This window comes from Oreochromis niloticus, linkage group LG14 (assembly GCF_001858045.2).
Source record: "Oreochromis niloticus isolate F11D_XX linkage group LG14, O_niloticus_UMD_NMBU, whole genome shotgun sequence".
Lineage (NCBI taxonomy): Eukaryota > Metazoa > Chordata > Actinopteri > Cichliformes > Cichlidae > Oreochromis > Oreochromis niloticus.
Genome location: NC_031979.2, coordinates 38698059 through 38718951, shown reverse-complemented (window position 1 = coordinate 38718951; position 20893 = coordinate 38698059). Strand labels below are relative to the sequence as shown.

The 20893-nt window shown below is 42.0% G+C and overlaps 1 long non-coding RNA gene across 1 annotated transcript; it reads right to left on the bottom strand.

Annotated features, from left to right (window-relative positions):
• Positions 1–1238: 1238 nt before the first annotated feature.
• Positions 1239–18027, bottom strand: LOC109205052 (uncharacterized). Its single transcript, XR_002064519.2, has 3 exons — positions 17976–18027; positions 1975–2040; positions 1239–1901 (listed from the first exon to the last, which is right to left on the bottom strand). It is a non-coding gene; the product is annotated as an uncharacterized LOC109205052 (long non-coding RNA).
• Between the last annotated feature and the right edge of the window lie 2866 nt (positions 18028–20893).

The following is a 20893-nucleotide window of genomic DNA, read 5'->3' as shown; positions in this document are numbered from 1 at the left end:
CCATTCACTGCTTCCAGGCGAGTGATAAGCTCCTCAATCTTCCTCAGCTCCTCTTCCAGAATAGTGGCCATGCTCTTGGAATCCCACTTCTGACACCAATGTGGCATGCAGAAGAATCTCAACAAAGAAGCTCACAGAGAGATTGAGCTTGCAGTTCAACCCCAAACTGGTAGGGGGAGCTCTTTATTAAAACACACATGTACCACACCGTGCTACAGAGGGTCAACAGCCACAAGCCTGAACTCACTCATGGCACCACATTCTTTCACCAACAATAACTGTCACTGAAATCACACTGCAGCATAAACACAACACTCAAGGTAACAGTTAAAAGTAATGTAAACATAAGCAATAAAACAAGAACATGAAAACAGCAGCACATGTCCCAAGGCATGATGGGAGAGAACCAGCCGCTCCCCCAACACGCCACAATATCCTGTTTAAATGTCTCTCCGTAATAATGGTTCCTTGCATTGCCAGGCTTTTCAAAATGTATTTGTAGCTCATTCCCAGCCTAAAATAAAACTCAATCATACTGTCTCTGTCCATGGTGTATAGGTTTAGCCTACTCTTATGCTTATGTCTCTACGCAGTTGTGCAGGAGTTGTATCAATATGTGCGCACGTTATCTATTTCGCTGCCACAAATGCGTAATTCGTTGCCACGTTATACCCAATTCGTGCCCACAAATTAGCATTTCGTGGGTACGTTATACTATTTCCAGGGCACAAAGTAGTATTTTGTGGCCACAATTTATTTATTTTTTGGACCATGTCATCAGAGGGGCTCCGTAAAAACTGAATCAAATGGAAAGCCTCTTTTTAAAACTTGTTTTATTAGTTTTAATCTTTTAACTCTATGTACATTGCATCAAGCAAAAATTAAATTATTGTATTGACTGGAAGAAATGTGTTTAACATTTAAACCTATTTCCTACATATTCCAGCATATAAAATAAAACATTGTTTTGTGTTTACACTCTTTCAAATAGATGCAAGTAAAACACAGCAAAAATAAATAAAATCAAGGATTCAGCAGCTCTGAGTCCTGTCGCTCTTAAATCTGTTGTCACCTGTTTAGCAGGAGTGGGGCGGGTGGAGGTTTGCCCACAGTGGTCATTGTCAGTGGGGGGATCCGGGGGTTTCTCTGTGAATGTCACATTCCCGTGGCAGCGTGCTCGCTGCTCGCTCAGAGTTGAAGTTTAATTTTTCACTGTAGAAAGAAGTTTTCTTCCCACGCAGAGTGAACAGCAGACACTGATGTTTTTGTCACTTTTTACAGAATCAAACTCAAAGTAATGTGATTACTTCCACACTTTAAATGCTGCATGGTCGTACTCTCTCCATATTATCCATCGTTGATCTTCACACCTCTGTTACCACGGACGTCGCACGCTTATACGTCATTGCCATGAGACACTCTCACAAACAAAAGCACAACACTTTAGTAACACAGTAACGCAGCATGCTTACGGGAAAGCATAGGTAATCTAATTACATTTTGCAATAGTAATCCCTTACAGTACTCGTGACTTGAAAAAAGTAATCAGATTACGCATTACTGCCCATCTCCTATCCTAGCACAGACCTGGCCTTCCTGATGAGCTGATCCTCTCAGCTGTAGATAAGCTGCTGCTCCAACAGACAGCACCATTGATAAGGTTTCTTAAAGGGGCCCAGGCGCAGTCCAGGTTTTCCTCAGGCAAAAGACAGTGCGTTTATTTACAGTGAACAAAACACCAAGTGGACATATACAACGTGCAGGGGAAGAGGGGTCCGGGTCTCCCGGGTCCGTGGGGGAAACAGGGGTCGGGGAAAAGTGCTCCACAACTTTCTGTACAGAATCCGACTCCTCTCCACTGCCGCTCCTCTTGTTGTCCATTAAACAGGTTCAGGGAAAATCTACACACACACAAAGGTCCGATTAGAAGAATAGTCACAAAACTCACAGATTCAGATTTGTGGGTTGACTGACGCTGATAGCTCAACGATCCAGCGAAGACTAGTGCAGATCCGCCATCTTAAATAGTGCTGCAATCAGCTGGGATCGGCGACCGGTGTGGTGATGAGAGCAGGTGTGTGGGCCAGCGGCGGGAGCCCGCAATGAGCATCGCCGCAGCGAAAGAGAGAGAGCGAGAGAGGGAGAGGGAGGAGGGAGGAAGTGAAAACAAAAACAAACATGTTGCCTAACAGAGAGTCGACCAGCGAGACACGGGGAGCATGACAACCATAGAGTCAAAAAAGGACCTCCACCTGCAGGTGAAAGATCTCCTTCTCCTCAGCAGGTGGAGTCTGATCTGACCCTTCCTGCTATCATGGCTGGAGTCATATGCTGGCCTAAAAGGGTCAGCTCTTCAGTGGTTTCGCTCCTACTTAACAGGAAGGACGTTCTAAGTCAACATGGGCCCTCACAGCTCTAAAATAATCCCTGTTAAATATGGCGTACCTCAAGGCTCTATTTTGGGTCCTGCCTTGTTTGCACTGTACATGTGGTCTATTTTCTCATGGTACAACCTTTCATTCCACTGTTTTGCAGATGACTTGCAGATGTATCTGCCTTTAATAGAAGGGACAGAATCACTTCAGCTGTTATTAAGCTGCCTGGATGACGATAAACAGTGGATGGCTTTAAATGTTTCAAAATTAAATGAAAATAAAACAGAAGTTGAGATACTGTTGTTAAGATAGAGGTCTCAGAAACTCATGTAGCAAATATGATACAAAGGGCATCATTGGATTAATATTAGATCTGCACAAGCATTTGAAATCGTTATTAAAGACACATTTTTATGGTCTGGCTTTTAGCACACGTAAACATTTTGGTTTTAACAGCCTTAGTTGTTGTTTTAGGTTTTTTTTTTTTATTGACTTATTTGTTTTTCTATATTTTACTTCATCATTGTTGTTTTACTTATTTTAGTGGGATTTTACATTGTTAAGAACTTTGTGCAGCATGGACTGTTTGGAAATGTGCTTATAAATAAACGTGACCTAAACAGCATCAGTGTTGAGACTCAAGTCCAGTTTATAGAGAGACTCCAGTAAAACTTCTCAGAGGACCAAGAAGAGCGTGACCGAATCACCACAGAGAACCAGGAGCCTTCATCTGCTGATTGAACATAATGTTTGATGAACAGTGGTGGTGTTACTGCTGCTGTGATACTCTGATTTTTATTTAGAGGTTAGAAAGTGATTCTCATGCCAGCTCAGCTCGCTGTGTTGGCCCACATGCAGTATGGCTGAGTTTGAGTCCGAGCCCAAAGATGAAGTGAATGAGTCTCAGCATCATCAGCTAAAGTTCAGCTAACTCTGACCATGAGCACGGCCACTGTGCACCAGCCACACACGGTTCCTTACTTCAAATGTTCTTCACACAAACAGACTGAACAAACTCATCAGGAAGGCCAAGTGTGTTGTTGGTGTGAGCGAGCCTTATCCTACTAAACTGTATTTTCATGCAACACTTGAATAACACAAATTTGTATATTTTAGTTTGTTTTTGCAGAACATTTCACAAAATAAAAATACACAATTTATCAAAACACGTTATATTCAAATCCACCTTGTGATTACCTTGAGGCAACTGTTGTTGTGATTTGGCGCTATATAAATAAAATTGAATTGAATTGATTAAAATTATTCCATGTGATTTTAAATGAGCATCCTTCCCTTTAACTCCAAGCTCTCTTCTTCCTCTCCTGTCCTTCTTTATGTCTTTTTCCATCTCTGAGTTAACAGAATGAGTGTATGTTTTTATTGTACATCATTATAATAATAATAATAATAATAATAATAATAATACATTTTATTTATAGGCGCCTTTCAGACCCTCAAGGTCACCTTACAGTAGCACGTAAACAATACCATAAAAAACATTTAAAAAAATGTATATATAGCAAACATGGTAGATAGAATTTAGACATAAACAGTCATAAAAGTATAAAAGCAAATATAAAATATATAAAAACTGAGCAAGGTAAAAATGGCCTAAGACAGATCAGGTGTATGCAACAGATGGGTTTTGAGTAGTGATTTAAAAGAGGTGAGACAGTGTGTGGTCCGTAGAGCAAGTGGAAGTGCATCCAAAGTCTCGGGGCAGAACAACTAAAGGCTCTGAGTCCCACGGTAGTCAGGCGAGCAGGTGGAACTGACAGAAGGGAAGCTGAAGAAGAGCGGAGTGTTTATTATTATTTTTGTTATTGCCCCCCCAAAAAAGTCCAGGGAGGTAGCCAATCAGGTCAGCTGTTAGCACTGATTAGGTCTATTGCCCTGTTGTAAAAACTGTCCATGAGTCTATTTGTCCGTGACCTCAGCAGCCTGAACCTCCTGCCAGACGGCAGCAGCTTAAACACCCGGTGTCCTGGGTGTGTACAGTCCCGTAGGATGCTGCGTGCCCTCTTGAGACAGCGAGTGCTGTACAGGTCCTTCAGCGAGGGAGGAGGATGTCCAGTGATTTTTTGGGCCATATTAATGACCCTCTGAAGTGCCTTTCTGTGTGCTGTGGTGCAGCTGGAGAACCACACACAGATCCAATATGTCAGCACGCTTTCAATGGAGCAGCGGTAGAAGACGGTCAGCAGCTCCTTCCTCGGGTCCATTTTTCTGAGGATTCTCAGAAAGTGGAGACGCTGTTGAGCCTTCTTCAAAACTGCAGAGGTGTTTGACAAAGGCCATTGCTGGTCTGTGTCTATGTGCACACCCAGGAACTTGAATCTTCCTGGGTGTGCACATAGACACTTGATCTTGCCCTAATGATGTTGTGCCGACAAGTTTCTCAAAAAAGATTTTTAAGGTTGTCGGTTCTGACATTTTAGCGACTTTTAATAGCAGTCTTAGTTCTGGAGTGGTGCCAGCCTGTTTTAAACATGCTGTCATGCAGCCTGTACTCAAGAAACCTAACCTAGACTCCTCTGTCCTTGCAATTTGTAGACCTATTTCTAAGCTCCCCTTTATGTCAAAAATATTAGAAAAGATTGTGTTTGATCAGTTGCAAACCTTTCTAAATTGTCACAATATCCTAGAGAGGTTTCAGTCGGGATTTAAAGCCTTTCACACTACCAAAACTGCATTCTTAAAAGTTATTAACAATCTTTTATTAGCCACTGACTCAGGTGACTCGGCTGTGCTTTTGCTCTTAGACTTGACCGCTGCCTTTGATACTGTCGATCACAGCATCTTAATCTCCCGACTGGAGCACTGCGGTGTCAAAGGCACCCCATTGGACTGGTTCAGGTCATACCTCTCTGATAGGACTTTTTCTGTGAGCCTCGGAGATTTTATCTCTTCTTCAGCTCCCTTTACTTGCCCGGTCACCTCTGTGAACCGGTCGAGGCTGGTTCACAGAGGTGACCGGGCGTTTGCGGTTGTGGCGCCGAAAATGTGGAATGATTTACCTCTCCACATTCGAAAGGCCCCGACCGTCAGTCTTGTCAAATCCCATCTTAAAACACATTTTTACTCATTGGCTTTCAACACCACATGAGAGTTACCTATCTATCCATCTAGTCATCTGTTACCGGGTATTTGTTATTGATGTTATTTGTTACAGTGTTGTTGTTTTTTTATCTTTGTACAGCACTTTGGCCAACATTTTGTTACTGTTAAATGTGCTATATAAATAAAGTAAAGCAGATTAAAAGTTGAAGCTGGACACCCTTTCAATGCAGTCCCCGTGATGCTGACAGGCTGCAGCTCAGACTTCCTCCAGCTCTTTTGTCTTGGTGATACTGAGGTCCAGGGTGTTGTCTGCACACCAATCTGACAGCCTCTGTCTGTAAAGTACAGTCTGTAAAATTTGTCCTTTAATTTTTTGAGCAATCTATAAATAAGTTTACCTAAACCTGCTTCCTGGGCTGTCTGGATCATTACATCTTGCTGTAAAATGTCATGGCTTTTTGAAATTCAGCTTTTAATCAAAAAAAGTTGAGAAAGTGGATTTTTACTGCTTTTCACTTTTCCTAACATGCTAATTTCAGGGTTCAGACATTAAGATCTGGAGAGAAAAGTTACATAATTTGGGGGCCAAAACAGCAGCAGCTCGATCGCTGGTCTCAACACAGGGACACCAAGGAGTGAGTGGCCAGTCGATCTCAGAGACGTTGGGGTATGTATATATACAAGGTCTGCCAGATAAATGGGAGACAGGACATTTAAAACTTTATAAGCAAGACTTGTAAAATAAAGAGGCAACCAGTGTAAAGAGGCAAAAACAGGGGTAAGGTACTAATGTTTGTGTCACGTCAGCAGAAGAGAAGCATCCTGGACTATTGATGCAACAGGACCCAAGTCATGGAGATGGACAGTCCCATTTTATATTCATTGAAACGTTCACTGAAAACCCTCTCTTGTCTGATCATTTCCTGATAACATTTAAAATTACAATAATTGATTACACAGCAGTGGCTTTAACTAACTATTTAACTATTCCTTTAATGTTAACTAGTAACGTTAACTAGTAATGACTTCATGAACTTCTTCACAAATAAAATTTTTATCATTAGAGAAAAAATTACCAATAATCATCCCACAGATGTAATATTATCTACAGCTACTTTTAGTACCATCGATGTTAAGTTAGACTCTTTTTCTCCAATTGATCTTTCTGAGTTAACTTCAATAATTAATTCCTCCAAACTATCAACGTGTCTTTTAGACCCCATTCCTACAAAACTGCTCAAAGAAGTCCTGCCATTAATTAATGCTTCAATCTTAAATATGATCAACCTATCTCTAATAATCGGCTATGTACCACAGGCCTTCAAGCTGGCTGTAGTTAAACCTTTACTTAAAAAGCATCTCTAGACCCAGCAGTCTTAGCTAATTATAGGCCAATCTCCAACCTTCCTTTCATATCAAAAATCCTTGAAAGAGTAGTTGTCAAACAGCTAACAGATCATCTGCAGAGGAATGGCTTATTTGAAGAGTTTCAGTCAGGTTTCAGAGCTCATCACAGCACAGAAACAGCTTTAGTGAAGGTTACAAATGATCTTCTTATGGCCTCATTTCTCATTTCTTTATTTATTTCACACATGGTTCAATAGTGTTTCTTTTCCTACATACAAAACCTCCTTCCCATTAATATAACTCTGCACCCATGGGTGAAAAGGAGCAGGAAGAAGAATAAATTCTTGTTAGCACCTGCCCCCTATCTGCAATCCAAATACTCTTACAAGAGGGCGCCAATACCCCCCAAAAAACCCTCTAACATGTATCTTTATGTAACAATGCAAAACTAAACAACAAATCAATATAATCAGCAATATACAGCATTAAATGGCAATGAAAATTTTTTTCTTCCACATTTAGCCCTAATTACTTTCATGTTCTTCATATTGATTTATCCTTTTAAGTATGTAACACATTTTAAAACGGTGCATGTTTGTACAACTCTTGAGATTATCTTCGAGAGAATTCCATATTCTTATACCTTTGACTGTCGGACACATTTGCCTTTGTGTGGTCTTAGCAAACTGATGCTTAAAGTCAAACTTCCTCCTACTGTCCCCACTTCCTGAACACAATACAAACAAACTTTGTAACTTAAGAGGTAATGTGTTATTTTTTGCCTTGCACATGAATAATAATGTCTGTAATTTCACTAAGTCTTCAAATTTCAACAATTTAGATTTTATAAACAAATTATTTGTATGTTCTCTATATTTAACATTATGAACCATTCGTACCACTTTCTTCTGTAACAAGTATAGAGGATGTATATAAGTCGCATATGTATCCCCCACACCTCAGCACAATAACTGAGATAGGGGAAAATTAGTGAGAAATATAAAATATGCATCGCCTTATAATCTAGTATATCTCTGACATTACCCACAATATAAATATTTTTAACCATCTTTTTCTAACATGTTCAATATGAGATTTCCATTTTAATTCATCATCCAATACTACCCCCAAAAAACGGAGTTCAGTAACTCTCTCAATCAAAACTCCATCAATGGACAGAATTACTTCATCCTCTTTTACCCGATTTCCAAAAATCATAAATTTCGTTTTTGTCAAGTTCAAAGATAATTTGTTTACATCAAATCATTTTTTTAGTTTTTCCATTTCAGAAACCATTAATTCAGCCAATTCTTTCAATTTATCCCCAGCACAATAAAAATTTGTAACATCAGCAAACAAAACGAAATTTAACATTTTGGACACATCACAAATATCATTTATATATAAATTAAAAAGTTTTGGTCCCAAAACAGACCCTTGAGGAACCCCACATTCAATTTTCAGTCTTTCAGAGGAATTGCCTAAATAATGCACATACTGGGTCCTATTTTCTAAATAACTACTTAACCAGTTTAATGCAATTCCTCTCACCCCATAAGTATTCAGCTTAGAAATCAAAATAGAATGTTGCATCGTATCAAACGCTTTTTTTAAGTCAATAAATACTCCTATTGTATATTTATTATTATCTGTTGCACATGAAATATCGTCAATAGTAGTCATCAGTGCTAATGCCGTTGATCTATTTTTCCGAAATCCATATTGATTTTCACTTAGTAATTGATGTTTTTCAATAAAGCTCTCAAGTCTTTCCACAAACAATTATTCAAGTATTTTGGAAAACTGTGACAGAAGTGACACTGGCCTATAATTATTAAAACTATGTTTATCTCCCTTTTTATACAGAGGTATCACTTTTGCCACTTTCATTGTGTCAGGAAATACGCCAGTATGGAATGAAAGATTGAAAAGATAACAAAGAGGAGTAATTATACAGTCCAATGTCTTTTTAACTATAACCATATCTAAACCATCACAATCAGTAGATGTCTTATTTTTAGTCTTGTTTAAAATTGCTGCAATTTCTTTTTCAGTGATATCAGCTAAAAATATAGACTTAACTACTCTGCTTTCACCTTTCCAATCATCCTTTTGTTCTAACTTATCATGTTTTCTAATTAGATTTGCCAAATTAGGGCCAATGTTTACAAAAAAGGAATTGAATTCATTTACCACTTCATTCATGTCCTTTATAATCTTATCTTCCTTATAAAAATACTTAGGCAAATCTAAGGAAACATTCTTATTGCCTAATATCTCTCTGAAAATATTCCAAATACCTCTGACAGTGGACTCATCTCTGTGCTTGTCCTGCTAGACCTCAGTGCAGCGTTCGATACTGTTGACCATAATATCCTATTAGAGCGATTAGAACATGCTGTAGGTATTACAGGTACTGCACTGCAGTGGTTTGTATCATATCTATCTAATAGACTCCAATTTGTACATGTAAATGGAGAGTCCTCGTCACACACTAAGGTCAATTATGGTGTTCCACAGGGTTCAGTGCTAGGACCAATTCTGTTTACATTATACATGCTTCCCTTAGGCAGCATCATTAGAAGACATAGCATACATTTTCACTGCTATGCAGATGACACGCAGCTCTATCTGTCCATGAAGCCAGGTAACACACACCAATGAGTTAAACTGCAGGAATGTCTTAAAGACATAAAGACCTGGATGGCTGTTAGCAGAAGTATGAAAATGTGCAGGAAAATCTGACGTTCATGGCAAACTTCACCAACGTCAAAGGAGTTTGCAAAGAAAAGCGTCTGGACTTCTTTGAGTTGCTTGAAGACGTTTCACCTCTCATCCGAGAAGCTTCTTCAGTTCTAAGGTCAAATGGCCGAGAGTCCCAGATTTAAACCCAGTGGGAGTAACCCCCCAAGGAGGGACAAAGGACCCCCTGGTGATCCTCTAATCACATGCGCCAAGGTGTGAAAGTGGGTGTGGGACCTAATCAGCCAGGGTTTCGGGTGAGCTCATTGTGAAACCTGGCCCCACCCTATCATGTGATTTCCTGAGGTCAGATGGCCCAGGATGTGAGTGGGCGTTAAGGCGTCTGGGGAGGGAACTCAAAACTGGATTATAGATGGCAGACAGTTGGTGTCGTAAACCACCGCCTCTGTTCAAAGATGGTCGCTCACAGTGGACATAGATGGCCTCTTTCACTCCTCTTTCAAACCATCTGTCCTCTCTGTCCAATATGTGAACATTGGCATCCTCGAAAGAGTGACCTTTATCCTTAAGATGCAGGTGGACTGCTGAGTCTTGTCCTGTGGAGGTGGCTCTTCTATGTTGTGCCATGCGCTTGTGAAGTGGCTGTTTGGTCTCTCCAATGTAGAGGTCTGGGCATTCCTCGCTGCACTGTACAGCATACACCACGTTGTTCAGTCTGTGTTTTGGAGTTTTGTCTTTCGGGTGAACCAGTTTGTGTCTGAGTGTGTTGCTGGGTCTGAAGTACACTGGGATGTCGTGCTTGGAGAAAACTCTCCTGAGTTTCTCTGATACACCGGCTACATAGGGGATGACAACGTTGTTGCGTCTGTCTTTCTTATCCTCCCTCGCTGGTGTCCGATCTTCTTTTCTGTGCCTTTTTGCTGACTTTATGAACGCCCAGTTAGGATAACCACATGTTTTCAGTGCTTCCTTTACATGTGTGTGTTCCTTCTTTTTCCCTTCAGGCTTAGAGGGAACAAGTTCTGCCCGGTGGTGTAGGGTCCTAATTACTCCAAGTTTGTGTTCCAGAAGGTGATGGGAGTCAAAGAGGAGGTACTGGTCCGTGTGTGTGGGCTTCCGGTAAACTTCAATGTTGAGGTTGCCATTCTCTTCAATGTGCACAGCGCAGTCCAGGAAAGGCAAACAGTTATCCTTAGTGTCTTCCCTGGTGAACTTGATGTTTTTATCCACGGCGTTAATGTGCGCAGTGAAGGATTCCACTTCTTGTGTCTTGATTTTGACCCAGGTGTCGTCTACATATCTGTACCAGTGGCTGGGTACTCTCCCTTTAAAAGAGCCAAGAACCTTTCTTTCCACTTCCTCCATGTAAAGGTTGGCTACAATAGGTGACACAGGGGAGCCCATGGCACAGCCATGTTTTTGTCTGTAGAAGCCTTCGTTGTATTTGAAGTATGTTGTGGTAAGGCAGAGGTCTAACAGTGTGCAGATCTGATCGGGTGTGAAGTTGGTCCTGTCTTCCAAGGAGCTGTCTTCTTGTAGTCGTTTTCTGACAGTCTCCACTGCTTCCGTGGTGGGTATGCAAGTGAAGAGAGAGACTACATCAAAGGACACCATGGTTTCATCTGGATCCAGGGTAAGTTTCTGGACCTTGTCGGTGAAGTCGGTGGAGTTCTTGATGTGGTGTGGGGTGTTCCCCACGAGAGGCGTGAGGATGGTAGCAAGGTGTTTTGCAATGTTATAAGTGGCTGAGTTTATGCTACTGACTATGGGTCTGAGTGGGACCCCTTCCTTGTGGATTTTAGGAAGTCCATAAATGCAGGGTATGGCATCCCCTGGATAAAGGCGGTGATATTTGAGGCGGTCAATGATTTTGTCCTTTTCAAGGTCTTGAAGGCAAGCTATAACTTTCTTTTTGTAGCTGCTTGTGGGGTCTCGTTTTAAAGCTTCGTAGGTGTTGTTGTCACTGAGGAGAGTAGTGATCTTTGTGTGGTAATCTGTTGTGTTTAGGACCACGGTGCACCTTCCCTTATCCGCTGGTAATATAGTGATGTTGTGGTCTTTGCTCAGGGAAGCAACGGCCTTCTTTTCTTGTAGTGTGAGGTTAGACGGAGGGACTTTGGCACCGGAGAGGGTGGCTGAGACTTTCATCCTGATTTGCTCTGCTTCTGTCTGTGATAATTTATTAATCCGTATGGCGGTTTCTGTGGCTGTGATGAGGTCCACTATGGGCAACTGTTGCGGAGAAATGGCGAAATTGAGTCCTTTGGCTAAAACCTTCTTTTCAGGTTCAGTGAGATTCCGGTCTGAAAAGTTCTTTACCCATTTCTCCCGACTGTCTTCAGGTGTGTTTTCTTCTCTGAGTTGTGTGGTTTCAGACTGAGGAGTGTGGGTTTTTGAAAGCAAGGTGTGAAATTTCCTGTGAAATTTCCTAAGTCTCAGCCACCCTCTCCAGTGCCAAAGTCCCTCCGTCTAACCTCACACTACAAGAAAAGAAGGCCGTTGCTTCCCTGAGCAAAGACCACAACATCACCATATTACCAGCGGATAAGGGAAGGTGCACCGTGGTCCTAAACACAACAGATTACCACACAAAGATCACTACTCTCCTCAGTGACAACAACACCTACGAAGCTTTAAAACGAGACCCCACAAGCAGCTACAAAAAGAAAGTTATAGCTTGCCTTCAAGACCTTGAAAAGGACAAAATCATTGACCGCCTCAAATATCACCGCCTTTATCCAGGGGATGCCATACCCTGCATTTATGGACTTCCTAAGATCCACAAGGAAGGGGTCCCACTCAGACCCATAGTCAGTAGCATAAACTCAGCCACTTATAACATTGCGAAACACCTTGCTACCATCCTGGCACCTCTCGTGGGGAACACCCCACACCACATCAAGAACTCCACCGACTTCACCGACAAGGTCCAGAAACTTACCCTGGATCCAGATGAAACCATGGTGTCCTTTGATGTAGTCTCTCTCTTCACTTGCATACCCACCACGGAAGCAGTGGAGACTGTCAGAAAACGACTACAAGAAGACAGCTCCTTGGAAGACAGGACCAACTTCACACCCGATCAGATCTGCACACTGTTAGACCTCTGCCTTACCACAACATACTTCAAATACAACGAAGGCTTCTACAGACAAAAACATGGCTGTGCCATGGGCTCCCCTGTGTCACCTATTGTAGCCAACCTTTACATGGAGGAAGTGGAAAGAAAGGTTCTTGGCTCTTTTAAAGGGAGAGTACCCAGCCACTGGTACAGATATGTAGACGACACCTGGGTCAAAATCAAGACACAAGAAGTGGAATCCTTCACTGCGCACATTAACGCCGTGGATAAAAACATCAAGTTCACCAGGGAAGACACTAAGGACAACTGTTTGCCTTTCCTGGACTGCGCTGTGCACATTGAAGAGAATGGCAACCTCAACATTGAAGTTTACCGGAAGCCCACACACACGGACCAGTATCTCCTCTTTGACTCCCATCACCCTCTGGAACACAAACTTGGAGTAATTAGGACCCCACACCACCGGGCAGAACTTGTTCCCTCTAAGCCTGAAGGGAAAAAGAAGGAACACACACATGTAAAGGAAGCACTGAAAACATGTGGTTATCCTAACTGGGCGTTCATAAAGTCAGCAAAAAGGCACAGAAAAGAAGATCGGACACCAGCGAGGGAGGATAAGAAAGACAGACGCAACAACGTTGTCATCCCCTATGTAGCCGGTGTATCAGAGAAACTCAGGAGAGTTTTCTCCAAGCACGACATCCCAGTGTACTTCAGACCCAGCAACACACTCAGACACAAACTGGTTCACCCGAAAGACAAAACTCCAAAACACAGACTGAACAACGTGGTGTATGCTGTACAGTGCAGCGAGGAATGCCCAGACCTCTACATTGGAGAGACCAAACAGCCACTTCACAAGCGCATGGCACAACATAGAAGAGCCACCTCCACAGGACAAGACTCAGCAGTCCACCTGCATCTTAAGGATAAAGGTCACTCTTTCGAGGATGCCAATGTTCACATTTTGGACAGAGAGGACAGATGGTTTGAAAGAGGAGTGAAAGAGGCCATCTATGTCCACTGTGAGCGACCATCTTTGAACAGAGGCGGTGGTTTACGACACCAACTGTCTGCCATCTATAATCCAGTTTTGAGTTCCCTCCCCAGACGCCTTAACGCCCACTCACATCCTGGGCCATCTGACCTCAGGAAATCACATGATAGGGTGGGGCCAGGTTTCACAATGAGCTCACCCGAAACCCTGGCTGATTAGGTCCCACACCCGCTTTCACACCTTGGCGCATGTGATTAGAGGATCACCAGGGGGTCCTTTGTCCCTCCTTGGGGGGTTACTCCCACTGGGTTTAAATCTGGGACTCTCGGCCATTTGACCTTAGAACTGAAGAAGCTTCTCGGATGAGAGGTGAAACGTCTTCAAGCAACTCAAAGAAGTCCAGACGCTTTTCTTTGCAAACTCCTTTGACTACGATGACCTGGATGACTGAGAACCTTCACAGACAAACTTCACCAACGATACTTAGGGAGGAATAAACACACATCAGCCTTTCGCCAGTTTTGGATGAATGCCCACGCCCCCTAGAGAGCGCCAAACTTTATTAACAGCCACACACATGTAAATCACACATCAAATACATAAACCCTTTTGGCTGTTTCCATACTTTAGAGCATTTTCTTTCTTCATGTCAACAGTGGCCACTAACCCTGGCCCTGAAAATCTTAGAAATATGGTATCTAACCAGATTCTTACTCTGGATGGCATTACCTTGGCCTCCAGTAATGCTGTGAGAAACCTTGGAGTCATTTTTGACCAAGACATGTCCTTCAATGCACATATTAAACAAATATGTAAGACTGCTTTCTTCCATTTGTGCAACATCTCTAAAGTTAGAAATATCCTGTCTCAGAGTGACGCTGAAAAACTAGTTCATGCATTTATGATGAGTTTGGATTCAGGAGACAGACACTATCTCTACTTTCAAGATTAGGCTTCAAACTTTCCTTTTTGCTAAAACATATAGTTAGGGCTGGACCAGGTGACCCTGAATCCTCCCTTAGTTATGCTGCAATAGACGTAGGCTGCTGGGGGATTCCCATGATGCACTGGGTGTTTCTTCTTCACTCACTATGTGTTAATAGACCTCTCTGCAATTAGTCAATGATTATTATTATTCTCTGGCTCTCTTCCACAGCGTCTTTGTCCTGTCTTACAGGATGCAGAGGTGGTCTGTAGGGAGCTTGGCTGTGGGCCTCCTTCGCTGCTCCAGGGGCCGCTCTATGGAGAAGTGGAGGCTCCAGTGTGGAGGCCATGAGTCTGCTCTCCTGGACTGTAGAAGCTCAGGCTCAGCTAGAAGCAGCTGCTCACCTGGCAAAGCTGTTGGACTCACCTGCTCAGGTAGAAGAGGAGCTGCAGCTTTGGTTCAAACTCTCTTTGTTCTCTTACTGATGACTCTCTGCTTTGTGTTAGAGCCTGTCAGGTTGGTGGGAGGAGCCAGTCGCTGTGCAGGTACACTGGAGGTGAAACACCTTGGAGAATGGAGACCAGTGATTGGTCCTGATTGGGACCCGAAGTCAGCAGCTGTTGTATAGCACAGCATCTTTATTTATAACACACTTTACATCCAACAATGTTGGCCAAAGTCAAATATAAGACAAAGAGAAAACAGTTTAAATTACATATAGAGTATCTTAAAATTAAAAATAATATAATGAACTAGAAAGCGAAAATTTCAGAAGAAATTTTATGTGTGCCTATGCCGCTGCTAATCACTGTAGTTGCCATTCATACGGCTACAGACAGCAAAACTCAGAAGAGCAGCCATTCTCCACCATGAACTATGGTAAAAACAAACACCGCTCACGCTTCACAGATGACAGCTTACAGTTTTGTGTAAAGATGAAGTTACTTCGTACAGCGCCGATTTGCAGACGCTGTGCACACAGGTTCATGAGCAGAAGTCCCATTGTACCACGGCAGACCTGACAATGTTTGCATGAACACGCTTTGAAGCATTACATTATAGACCACTTTTCACACATGCATTCACTTTTTGTTTTTTGTTATTTCTACACAGTGTTCTGAATTATGAACAATGGTCTACAGCCAATCTTGTGTATTATTATACAAACTTTGGTTGTGAGATTCAGATAACTATTTAATAAAAGCTAAATATTTTATATGAGAGTAAGAAAGAAAAGTATATCTTTATGTCCACCTTTCTCTGTTAATGCCCTACCTGGCCCCCTGGCAAAAGCTTTGCTAGATCCGCCCCTGCACAGTTACCAGCTGTCAGCTACACAAAAAAAGGAGCTTGGTGTTTACAGGGAGTGCAGAATTATTAGGCAAATGAGTATTTTGTCCACATCATCCTCTTCATGCATGTTGTCTTACTCCAAGCTGTATAGGCTCGAAAGCCTACTACCAATTAAGCATATTAGGTGATGTGCATCTCTGTAATGAGAAGGGGTGTGGTCTAATGACATCAACACCCTATATCAGGTGTTCATAATTATTAGGCAACCTCCTTTCCTTTGGCAAAATGGGTCAAAAGAAGGACTTGACAGGCTCAGAAAAGTCAAAAATAGTGAGATATCTTGCAGAGGGATGCAGCAGTCTTAAAATTGCAAAGCTTCTGAAGCGTGATCATCGAACAATCAAGCGTTTCATTCAAAATAGTCAACAGGGTCGCAAGAAGCGTGTGGAAAAACCAAGGCGCAAAATAACTGCCCATGAACTGAGAAAAGTCAAGCGTGCAGCTGCCAAGATGCCACTTGCCACCAGTTTGGCCATATTTCAGAGCTGCAACATCACTGGAGTGCCCAAAAGCACAAGGTGTGCAATACTCAGAGACATGGCCAAGGTAAGAAAGGCTGAAAGACGACCACCACTGAACAAGACACACAAGCTGAAACGTCAAGACTGGGCCAAGAAATATCTCAAGACTGATTTTTCTAAGGTTTTATGGACTGATGAAATGAGAGTGAGTCTTGATGGGCCAGATGGATGGGCCCGTGGCTGGATTGGTAAAGGGCAGAGAGCTCCAGTCCGACTCAGACGCCAGCAAGGTGGAGGTGGAGTACTGGTTTGGGCCGGTATCATCAAAGATGAGCTTGTGGGGCCTTTTCGGGTTGAGGATGGAGTCAAGCTCAACTCCCAGTCCTACTGCCAGTTTCTGGAAGACACCTTCTTCAAGCAGTGGTACAGGAAGAAGTCTGCATCCTTCAAGAAAAACATGATTTTCATGCAGGACAATGCTCCATCACACGCGTCCAAGTACTCCACAGCGTGGCTGGCAAGAAAGGGTATAAAAGAAGAAAAACTAATGACATGGCCTCCTTGTTCACCTGATCTGAACCCATTGAGAACCTGTGGTCCATCATCAAATGTGAGATTTACAAGGAGGGAAAACAATACACCTCTCTGAACAGTGTCTGGGAGGCTGTGGTTGCTGCTGCACGCAATGTTGATGGTGAACAGATCAAAACACTGACAGAATCCATGGATGGCAGGCTTTTGAGTGTCCTTGCAAAGAAAGGTGGCTATATTGGTCGCTGATTTGTTTTTGTTTTGTTTTTGAATGTCAGAAATGTATATTTGTGAATGTGGAGATGTTATATTGGTTTCACTGGTAAAAATAAATAATTGAAATGGGTATATATTTGTTTTTCGTTAAGTTGCCTAATAATTATGCACAGTAATAGTCACCTGCACACACAGATATCCCCCTAAAATAGCTAAAACTAAAAACTACTTCCAAAAACTTTCAGCTTTGATATTAATGAGTTTTTTGGGTTCATTGAGAACATGGTTGTTGTTCAATAATAAAATTATTCCTCAAAAATACAGCTTGCCTAATAATTCTGCACTCCCTGTATTTGTCTCTCAGAAACGGTTCATAACTTCCCTTCAACTCATTCATGTCACCTAAGGGTAAACCTGTTTCTCCATCACCTGTTCACCTCTGATGATTCAGTAAGGACATCTGGTTTGGAACAGCCGTTTTTTACAGCTGTGACTCCAGCAAACATCAGCTGATACTAGAAATTAAAAGCAAATGAATTCTAACAACAGCTGATCAAGCTTAAACGTGCTGCTGTTGTTTAGCGCGATAAACAAACAAGAGAGAAAAGCCGATCATTGATCAGTTTCATGACTGAAGTTTCAACAGGCGAGAGAATGACAGGGGAGGCTTCGTAACGACAGAATAAATCGTAATATTTTCTCTGAATGTGGCACGATTCCGTTTGTACGGCAACTCTACGAACTAACCATTATGAATAAAATAAAGTCCAACGTCAGTAACTTAGCGCGCACACAGCTGTATATAAACTCCCGTCGTGCTAGCTAGCACGCAGTACGATTGTAAAAAGTCAGCACAACGAAAATAAACTACACCTAAACTCTGTTTATATCTGACCCAAATAGAGTGCAGTTCATAACTTCTTACCTGAAATTCAGTTCACCTCACGCTCCTGCCTTCGCTTTCCCTGATCCATGATTGACCACCGCGTTAGCAATCGCCTGCCCGGCCTCATATGTCTCGCTGGCGGCATGTCCTTTCTGTCACACACCGGTGGGTAGCTGCCCTCTGTTGTAGCTCCACCACCAAACAACTCAGTTATTTTTTCCACATCCAGCTGTAACTCCGATTCTATGCGAGCATTTGCGAGAGACCGGGGAGGTGAAAGGAGAGAGAGAGAGTCCCCTCGCTATCCATTTGCAGCCAAGTGCGGCAGCTAGCTAGGTAGCCGGCTAGCTGTCAGGCAGGACCGACGTAGTCAGAGCACTGTCGCTAAATATGGGATGTCTTGATAAAACAAGCAGATATTTGAAGTTTACACACCTACATTCTCGCCTGAAAATATCTTAAAAGCTTATTTTGTGACCTAGAAACACGAATAAAAGACATATAAAACGAAGTGGTGGCCGCCATTGTTCACTCTGTAGAGGCGTGCTATGAATTGTGGGATATGGAGTTTTCAACACAAGGATAAATCTTTTCGGCTGTACTACTCCCGGTATACCACTAGAGAGAGCCAAGACACCACAAATGAAGTCTGTTTCTATGGTGCCAAAAGCAGAATCTTTCTCAGGAGCCTAGAAATTGGCCTAAATTTGCACTAAAATCTAAATATTTCAAAAACTATAAAAGTTATAAACACCAAAAGTCACACCATACTAGCCCAGCTCCAGCCGCACAAAATGATGTAACATATGTACCCCTATTCTCAAAACTGTTTGGCAGAGGAGCGCGGGAAAATTTTCACTAAAATATTAATATTTAAAAAACTATAATATTCATAAACACCAAAAGTCATAGCACACCATTCCAGATCCAGCCGCACAAAATGAGGTAACATATATGAAGCTTGTCTAAAAACTGCGGGTCGAGATACACTGCAAAATTTCAGGCGGAAAAAGGAAAATAATAATAACTAGAAAAATTTGCATTTCCTGCGAAAATGCTGTGTGGATGCCCTAACGTTGAAGCTGTCTGCTGAAAAGCTGAAAAAGCTGAAAAGTTTTATGGTGGTGAAAAAAAACATGTCACCCTGAACAGGATTTGAACCTGGCCCTCCTGGTCGCAAGGCAGCTACTCATCTCACTGAGCTAAACTCATTCTCTCAAGAAGAGGAGGAGAGACCAACAATTCTGCTAAAATGAGCAGAAGCTGCTGAGAATTGTGCTGATAAGAGGTGAAAAGGCTGAAAATTTTGCAGAAAAGAGGTAAATCAGCAGAATTTCTGCAGAAAAGAGGCAAAGGAGCAGAAACTTGCGCTGAAAAGAGATGAATCAGCAGAGTTTCTGCTGAAAAGAGTTTTTTTTTCTGAAAACAGCCCAAAAAAATGGAATTTGTGCTGAAAAGGGGTGAAAGAAATGAAAATTTTGCTGAAAAGGGGTGAAGAAGGTAAAGTATACCAAATCAAAGTATTTGTGCCAAAACATAGTGTTTCTGCCATATTGTGGTACTGCTACATTACAACATGAATACGGATTAAAGATGAAAGAAACTGGCAACAAATTCCTCCACTACAAACCAGTCTGATACCACTTCTTTGCAGTGTTCACGTTTACTAAGGCACTACCCAAAAGGCGCCACAAGAGGGCACTCCAACACAAGAGATGAGGTGAATGAGCAGAATTTCTGCTGAAAAGAGGCAGAAGGTTCTGTATGTAGAAAAAGAAACACTGTTGAACCATGTGTGAAATAAATAAAGAAATGAAATGAAAGAACAACCTGCTTCTGCTCAAATTCACCAATCAGAGGTACTGCCTCAGTCTGCTTCATCAGGCTGTGTACTTGTTTCTGCCATGGAGCGTTAACAAGAATCTGAGGTCCATATTAGAAAAGCTGCTAAAATCATAAAACTTTGCAGAATTATAATAAATTAGCAATATAAATTACAGGTCTGTGATAGTGTATAAATTTGTAGTGAAAAAAAAAAAACGTGCACCAAGGTGGGATTGAACCCACGACCTTTGAGCTGCAGAGCCGTGTCATTACTGATTGCGCCACCTGGAAAGGGGGCGGCGGTCTGAAAGACAGATACTTGGGCAGTCAGAAAATAGATCGCGGTGAGAGGCGAAAAACGCCGTTTTTTGGAGTTACAAAACGTCGTGTAACTCAAAAACTAGGAGGGCTAGCAGCATAATTCTTGTACTGGGTGAATCAGCGGACTTTGGTGTATTTTGACTGCGATTTTCATAGCTCGTTCTACCTTCGTCGCGGAGATATGACGAGAGAAGAAACGGCTTCATTTCCAGAGTTTGAAGACTGAGAGAAGGACAGATTTCCACCCCTCAAACAAACGTAATTCATTGCTCAACGGTAAGATAATTGTAAAAACGGCTTCCACTGTGAGTGTCAGCAGTGTCTGAAGATATATTGGCACAAGCCTCATGTCCTAACTTTGCTTTGTTAAACAGATATGGCGATTTGAAAATGCCTCCCGTTACAGAATTTCAGCTCTGAATTTCAAAACCTCCCCATAGACTTTGAATGGGGAGTATTGAGACCTTGTGTCACTCCGAGGCAAATTGCGAAAAAACGGTAAATCTCACAATAAAGATAGTGACATTTTCTGAAAGCCAGCAAAAATACCTACGTTTTGATGTATAATTTGTGGGGGTTGAGTGGAAATTGAGCGAGTAGAAAGAAGTTGTTTAGACATGAAGAGAAAATTCAGAACGGACCAGCACTCACTCTGACTTAATTGCATAGCAACCATAGCAACGCATGTATTTTCTGAAAAATCACAATTTTGCAACTGAAAACTTAAAGAGAGATAAGATTAAAACGGTAGAAGATCTGAAAAAGCTGAATCAGACAGGAATAGCCCAATAATCTGAGAACATTTTAAAGTT